Here is an 8,405-nt window from a genome sequence, read left to right as displayed (position 1 = left end):
AAGTATTCCACAGAAGTGGGTTTTTTCCACCGGCATAGGGTTTTGAAAAATTGACTTAGCTGCTGCATTTAACAATTGGAGGATTTCACATAAAAATGTGGGTTTCCAACTACACTAAAAGTGTAATTTCTGGCAATGCTACGCCCACCTTCCAGCATGTCACCAGTAGGTGGAACTGCCCTGTGAGAGTTCGGTTTTACCCACTTCCCCAATTTCATCACCAACCCAGACCTGCAAGTATTTGAATTTGCACCCCCTGCTAGGGATCCAGGACCTAATGGCAGCTGGTAACAGAATCGACAGCAGGTTCTTCTATTAGTAGTGGGGCCAGCGCTAACACTTGCCACCATCTCTCTTGGGAGGCAGGTGGCATCTGCAAACAATGTGACAATAAGATCATCAGGATCCTTGATGCTTCCAGAAACTTCTACAACCCTTCACACAAATTAGGAGCCAACTCAGAATCTATCTGTCCAGAGTTTCCAAGAGGCTTTTCAAGTGCAAGTTTGATACACATACAAACAAACGTGCGACTATAAAGGTAGAGATTCAAGACATAGCCCATCTTCAATTTCTTTCATTCAACTTAAATACCGGTAGCTCCCTTTAAGCAAGCCACCCACCACACAGTATCACTGTGACCAGGTGAGAATTCTCAAGCATGGTGCCAGCACTCAGGGAAGACACGAAGGACCAGCCTCCTCCCAGGGTCCTCTGCAGGCATCAGTGAGAAAAGTCTTTTCTCCCAGAACAGGGTGGGCTTTTGCTCCCGATTCACGTCCTGGTAACCGTCCCACTCCATCAGGGTCAATGACATCACAGGGCACCAGCTGGGAATTCAACGAGTGGCTGTGGCCTGTTTGGCACTGTGAACCCATTAATTAAGCAGATCAGACATGAGTACAGGGAACGGGAAGAAGATATTGGAAATCTATGACTTAGTGGCTGCCGGAAAGAATAAATGAAAAAGGTAATTTGCAGAAGGCACGCGTGTGAAGGAAATGTCTGGAAGGATGCACACCAAGTGTCAAACTGACCCTCTGGGTGGCAGACAGGGAGCCGTAAGGATGAAAGGCTGCCAGTTTACACAGTCTGCTCCAGTTACTTATGTTTTCTAAACTGAGCCGGAATTGCTTTCATAATTATAAAAACTTTCTTTTCTTCTTTTGGTACTGAGGGTTGAGCCCAGGGATGGTGCTCTAGCACTGAGCTACATCCTCAGTCCTGTTTTTTTTGTTTTGTTTTTTTGTTGTTGTTGTTTTGTTTTGTTTTGTTTTGTTTTGTTTTGAGACAGGGTCTTGCTAAGTTGCTGACGGGCCTACTAAGTTGTGCAGGTTGGCCTCGATCCTCCTGCCTTAGCCTCCCACCTTGCTGTATAACAGGTATGCGGCACTGCAACCAGCTATTAAAAGTCTTAAAATAGAATATTTGAAGTGTTAAATATAAAACATTCTCATAAAATGTATGTTATGCATAGAAATACATTTAGGCATAGGAAAAAAACTTATCTGTGGGTGAAAAAACTAAAAGTTATTATTTTCTTTTCAAAAGTGTCCATACCCTCCAAAATTTATGCTTTTATAATCTGAAGAAAAAAAGTAATAAACTTTAACAGGGAATTTTGAGATGAGTCTTAATTGTATCTTAAATCACCTCTCACCTCCTCTTAGTTCCAAAAAATTAACTGAAATCATTTGAGTTTTTATTCGTCTCTGCCTCCCTGATTTTCCATATCCTATAACATTCAATCACAAATGTGATTAAGTCACAGCTTCCTGTCTAATGACAACATCTATTGTGACCAACAAATGACAACATGTCAAACAGAATTCCAGTGTTAGGATGCTCAGAAGTAACCCTTTCCAGGCAGCTGGTTCCTAAACGTAACTCCCCAGTAACCCCAGTGTCCACACCCACCATGTTCTGAAGTCCTGCCACGCAAAGCAAACGTCCTGCTGAAGATGACCACAGACCGTTTAGGTAGGCTGCAAATCCCCGGAGGAGGCCCTATGTTGTGCTAGACCCCCATCTGCACTGTGGAAACCCCCAAGTCTTTATCTGGGTGTATTCTGGGTAAAGGGCGCATGCGGGCTGGGCTGGGGATGTGGCTCTGGAGCAGAGCACTTGCTGGCATATGTGAGGCCCTGGGTTCATTCCCCACCACACACACACACAACACACACACACACACACACACACACACACACCGCACACATGAAAGAAAAAAAGTAGTTCGACAAATTTGCTGAGCTCCAGATGATATGGCTACCCTCACTCCTGAAATCTATTACAGGGTGCAACAGTTAATTTTATGTCATATTGAAATGGGCCCTGGGGTGCCTAAGTATTTGGTTAACCATTATTCTGGGTCTGTCTGTGAGGGTTTCTGGAAGAGATTAGGATTTCAATGTGTTGACTGAGAAAAGCCACCCCGTGTGGATGGCACCGTCCAGGCCACTAAGGGCCTAAACAGGACAAAAGGCAGAGGCAGGGAGCATGGCCTGACCGCTTGAGCAGACAGCTCTACCCTGGGCAAGGGCAGCTTCAACTCCGTTGCTTGTGGCAACACAAAGGCCAAGAAATGCACAGCACAAATGTAAGGGGACAAGCAGACGAGGATGGTGGGAACAGGAGGGTAAGAGGATAACTATAAAGTGAACCTTCTGCGCTGACTCCCCACAAGCTTCCTTTGCCAAAAAGCAATCAGACTGAAGCCCTACCTGGCCTGAGGGACAGGGAATGTCACATTCCTCAACAAACTGAGGCAGCCGGTGGAAGACGGGGCAGTCAGAGTAGGTAATGAATGACGGAGTGAGAAGACAGGGCTGGTTATCCAGGAAAAGACAACAGGGGAGCAGGAGGACCCTTTCCTTATCTCCACGACCAGTATCACAAGGACACAGCAAGGGTTGTCTGGAACTGAGGGGTGCTCATGGTCAATCAAACCTCCCCAAAGATCCAAAAGGGTGAGAGAAAAAGAACCCAAGCTGCCCAGTGCCCATGCCTGGCACCTGGGAAGGGGGAGTGCAGAGCAGTGGCAGGAGTCAGCAAGTGGCCAACCCAAAGAGGGGGAGATGGCAAAGCAGAAGAACCCTGAAAATGCCCAGCCTGCCCAATGAATGTGATTGAAAAGTCCCTTGGTAGCTGGAAGTGACCAGTTGACATTTTCTTGCATCAGGCAAATGAAAGCTTAAGATCCGAAAATAAATGGGGGTGGGGTGGGGGGGTAATTATGTTCCTTCCATAGCCAAGTCTACAGGGAGTGTATCGCTCGGGATGGAACAGATTTTGAGACCCCGTCTCCCCGTTGTGATTGGAAGTATGAAAAGCCCTACCTCAGGTGAGAGCCGCCGAGAGGTGGGTGCGAGGGCCCGTCCCGCCTCTGCCCCGCCAGGCAGCAAGTCCCTGGAAGCGCGGGCGCGGGCGGCGGGCCTGCGGTGCCACACACAGTCTGTGGACCTGGGACTCTCCTGTGTCCTCATTAAGTCTGCAGCGACTGATTTGCTTGCCCGCCCCCTGGGTGCCCCGTTGATTTTCCATCCTAGGGGCAGATCTCACCGTGTTCCTGATTTAGAACTTGATCTAAATAAGATCTCATGTGTTCCTGATTTAGAACTTGATCAAGTGACCGTGACGGAGTGAGCGAGGCTCCGCAGAGGCCCCTGTCCTGGCAGGAGCAGGAATGACCCGGTCCAAGTCATCCCTTCCAGGCTGAGCGGACCTGGTGCCTGGGAAGGAATCACCCAGACTCTCCGCCCCTTGGCAGGGTCGGGACTCCTGCGAACCCATGTGCCTTGGCTCTGGGTGCCTCCACCTAGGTGACGCCCTCTTAGGAGTTTCCCACTCTAGCTGAGGAGGGAAAGGGGACATTTCCCACCCTGCAAGTGTGGAGAAATGGCCAGGACGTGGGGATCCAGGGTTCTATGGTTGGGCACCTGCAGCAGGGTCGGTTCTGGCTGTCACCCTGGCAGGCAGGGACATCTAGGGAAACTGTTCCAAACAGCCTGCTACTGGCGCGGGAGGGAGAAGAGAATCCCCGGGCGAATGTGCAGTACCTTCACGACCCGCCAGGTCCGGTGGGGGACCACGGACAGGGGTCACCTTCTTCAACCTCACTTTCCTTGACGGTCAGAGGGGCACAGGCACCTTCCAGGGCTTTGGTGGCCCAGAGAAGCCCTCAGTGCATGGCCGCTTGGCCCATCTGACAGCAGCCGAATTCCCCAGGTCCTTGACGCGGAGGCAGCCCCGGAGCAGAGGTGAGGCCAGCCTTCCGTGCTGTTTTACGTACACCCCGCCCCCGAGTCCCGTCTCACAAAGTTGCAGGTAACTATTTCCCTCAAAGTAACACAGAACAAGTCGGGGGGATTTTTTTTTTAGAAACCCACTTCAAAAGTTGCATAGTAGATGGGCGTGATGGCACACACGCCGTCATCCCAGCGGCTAGGGAGGGTGAAGCAGGAGGATCCCAAGTTCAAAGCCATCCTCAGCAACTTAGCGAGAACCTCTCTCAAAATAAAAAATAAAAAGGACTAGGGATGTGGTTCAGTGGTTAAGCACCCTTGAGTTCAATTTCCCAGTACCAAAAAAAAAAAAAAAAAAAAGTAGTAATTTATTGACCCTACTATATACAGGATATTGAGCAAGTGCTTTATAGATCTAGTATGATCCTAAGATGCATATATTATTTTACAAATGAGGACAAAGAAACATATTATTAGCTGTCTTATACAAGTAAAGTGAAGAACTAGGACGTTGTATCATTAATAATTACAATAATATGTATAGTATGCACTTCTCATACACCAGACATTATTTTGTGTCCACATGGTAAATAAAAATATAAATGTGGGGGTGGATGTGACTGCCCATCTGTGAGCTTGAGACACCAGAGTCATGCCACTCTCAGAAATTCTGGCACCCTGATTTCTAAAGCACTCATAATTTTCTCACCCAACAAATGCAAACTCTCCTTCCTCCACACCCTCAGAGCATTTCTTGGCCTCTCCTGTGGAATTTCTCATATTCTGGCTTAGAGTACAGTTACTGGGCTGAGTACCTTGAGAACTACATGGTTAAAAAGCAGATCTGGCTGCTGGGTAAGAGGCTCCTCAAATGGCAATGCTAAAACAAGAGGAAAATTTGTTTCCCCACCACATAATGGTGCAGTGGCAGAGGTGGGACTGGAGGGAGGCTGTGCACCACAGCCTCATGCAGGGATTAAGGACCTTCTGTCTGTGCCTCTGCCATCACCAGAGGGCCGCCTTCATCTGGCTACAGAGGCTCAACACCTTGACTGTGATCCAGCCAGTAAGAAAGGGAAAGGTGGCAAGGGGAAGAGAAGCCCCTGCTTTTAAAGATAGAACCAAGGTTAAAATTCTCTTACTACTAAGGCCTACAAGGGCGCAAGGTATATGACCAAACACTCAACACCACTCATCATCAAGAAAACACAAATCACAACCACAATGGAATAGCACCTCCCCCCAGTAAGAACGGCTCTTATCAAAAGGACGGCTGGGGAAGATGAGGAGAAAAAGGAAGTTTTGCACACGGTTGGTGGGGATGTAAATTCGTACAGCCATTATTGAAAACAGTATGGAGGTTCCTCAAAAAAAGTTGAAAATAAAGCTACCTTAAGATCCAGCAATCCCAAATCAGAATTCAAAGAGCCAAGGGCACTCTCATGTTTATTGCAGTACAATGCACGATAGCCAAGAAATGGAAACACAAGTCTGTCAACCGATGAACGAGTAAAGAAAATGTGGTCAATCTGGAGATACGGCTCAGAGGTAGAGCACTTGCCTTGCATCTCCAGGCTCTGGATTTGATCCCCAGGACCCTGTGCATGCACGCACACATACACACACACACACACACACACACACACACACACACACAAGACAATGTGGTACACAAACACAATAGAACACTATTCTGCCATTAAAAAAAAAGAAAAAAGAATGAAATCCTGTCATTTGTGAAACATGGATGAAGCTGGAGTTCATCATGTTAAGTGAAATAAGCCAGGCATAGAGAGACAAGTATTTCATAAGCTCTCTCATGTGTGAAATCTAGAAAGGTCCATCTCATGGAATTCAGAATAGAATGGTAGTTACCATTGGCTGAGGAGAGGAGAAGAGAGGGAGGACTGGGGAAAGTTGATAAATAAAAATGCTTATTAAAAATATTTTACTAGTAGTAATGAAAGAGAGGACATATACTAAAAACAGTCTGGATGGAACTGGAGAATATCATGCTAAGTGAAATAAGCCAGTCTCAAAAAACCAAAGGCAGAACATTCTCTCTGATACGTGAATGCTAAGCCACAACAAGGGAGGGGAAGATTAGAAGTTCACTGGATGAGACAAAGGGGAATGAAGGGAAGGGAGGAGGGATGGAACTAGAAAAGATAGTAGAATGAATCAGACACATCTTTCCTATCCTTAGATATGAATACACAACCAATGTAACTCCACATCATATACAACCACATAATGGGATCCTAATTGGAACAAGTTATACTTATTCTATGTATGTATAATATATCAAAGTACACCCTACTGTCATGTATATCTAGAAAGAACAAATAAAAATATTTGTCAAATGTCAAATGTCAAATGGTCATGTCTTAGAAAATGTATTCAAAACCATGTTATGTGTATCCAATACAATGTTTCTTCATTCAATAAATATGTATGAAATGTCTCCATGTCAGATAATGAGCTAATCATTAGAAAGTCAAAGCAGGGTTTTTATAAATAATGAGTAAATAAATGAAGCAACCCCTTTTATGGGAATAGCAATCTGGAGGTAAGGCCATGAAAATTTCAGGAAGTCAAATAATTTAAAATAGGAACACAAGTAATTTCTTCCCATAGAAGGTCGTAGATAAAAACAGACATATTTAAAGCTGAATTTCCTGTGGCTTGCTAAAAAATATGGAAAATCAATTATAAAGTAAACAAACAGCCCTGATTTATCAGGCTATACTTCTACTAGCAAAATATATTGCAGAGTCTCAGTCCTGAATTTTTACTGTAACGACTTTTTCTGTATTTGACTCTGAAACATATTTTTATTTTTTCCCGATACCAAAGAAAACAAAACAAATTGTCACTGCATTTAGATAAATACATGGGTCTAAAATTGAATTCTTTCCATGTCTTCTATAAGATAAACATTCAAGGGATTTAATCTGGGAGAGGAGCCAAAAGTCCAACTCAAATTTATTATTATTTTTAAATTATATATAAGCCACTGCACAGAGCCTTTAATAATAATGTCAGCTGAGACGCCCTGGAATACATCACTATTTTCGACCACAGACATCACCAACTCAGCTTTTCTCACTTCCCAAATTCCACCAAGATTTATTCCACCTTCTTCCCAGATGTGCCATCACCCCCCACCACTCCCCACCATAAAAAGTCCAAAACATAATTTGCTTTTAACCTTTTAACTAAAATGCCAATAGTAATTGAAGAGTCATAGTAAAGAATGAACATTTTAGAGTCAAAAGTTGAGATGATGTTGAGTTTCACACTGAATTAAAATGCAGTTGTATTTAATTAGAATAAAGTTGGGTTTCAGGTTTCAAAGAGGCAGAGATGAGTCAGGAATTTGTATTTTCCTCCCCCGTGTTCTCGGCTTGTGTCGTCTTTCTCTGCTGTGAACATTGCTTCTAAGAACCCTGACTTAATTTCTGCCCTCTCCCTGGCACACACACCCATCTGGCTTAACTAAAAGGAATAATTGATGCCCAGGAACCAAATAAGACTTATCTATCTAGGGGAGACAGAGTTCCTTAGAAAGAATTTTGCAATTCTCATTTTATGTAACAATTGGATGGACATTTATTTAGCTAATACAGATAAAATATAATGCACCTGGCACATAGCAAATAGTTACTATTTGTTTAGGAGTTACTGTAATTACCACACAATTCTAAGTCCTCTGAAAACTGCAACTCATTGGTCCATTAAAAATACTTAGGGAGCTGGACATGGTGGTGGTGCACACCTGTAATCCCAGTGGCTCAGAAGGTTAAGGCAGGAGGAGCACAAGTTCAAAGCCAACCTCAGTAATTTAGCAAAGCTCTAGGCAATTTAGTGAGACCTGTGTCAAAATAAAAATCAAAAGGGCTGAAGATGTGACTCAGTGGTCAAGCACCCTTGAGTTTAATTCCTGGCAGGAAAAGAAAGAAAGAGAGAGAGAGAGAGAGAGGTGGAGGAGGGAGGGAAAAGGAAGGAAGGGGGGAAGGAGAGGGAGAGGAAGAAAGGGAGGGAAGGGAGGGAGGGAGGGAGGGAGGAAGGGAGGGAGGGAGGGAGGGAGGAAGGAAGGAAGGAAGGAAGGAAGGAAGGAAGGAAGGAAGGAAGGAAGGAAGGAAGGACAGGAAAGAAAGAGAG

This window comes from Sciurus carolinensis, chromosome 5 (assembly GCF_902686445.1).
Source record: "Sciurus carolinensis chromosome 5, mSciCar1.2, whole genome shotgun sequence".
NCBI classification, from domain to species: Eukaryota; Metazoa; Chordata; class Mammalia; order Rodentia; family Sciuridae; genus Sciurus; species Sciurus carolinensis.
Note: the sequence above shows the minus strand (reverse complement) of the source record.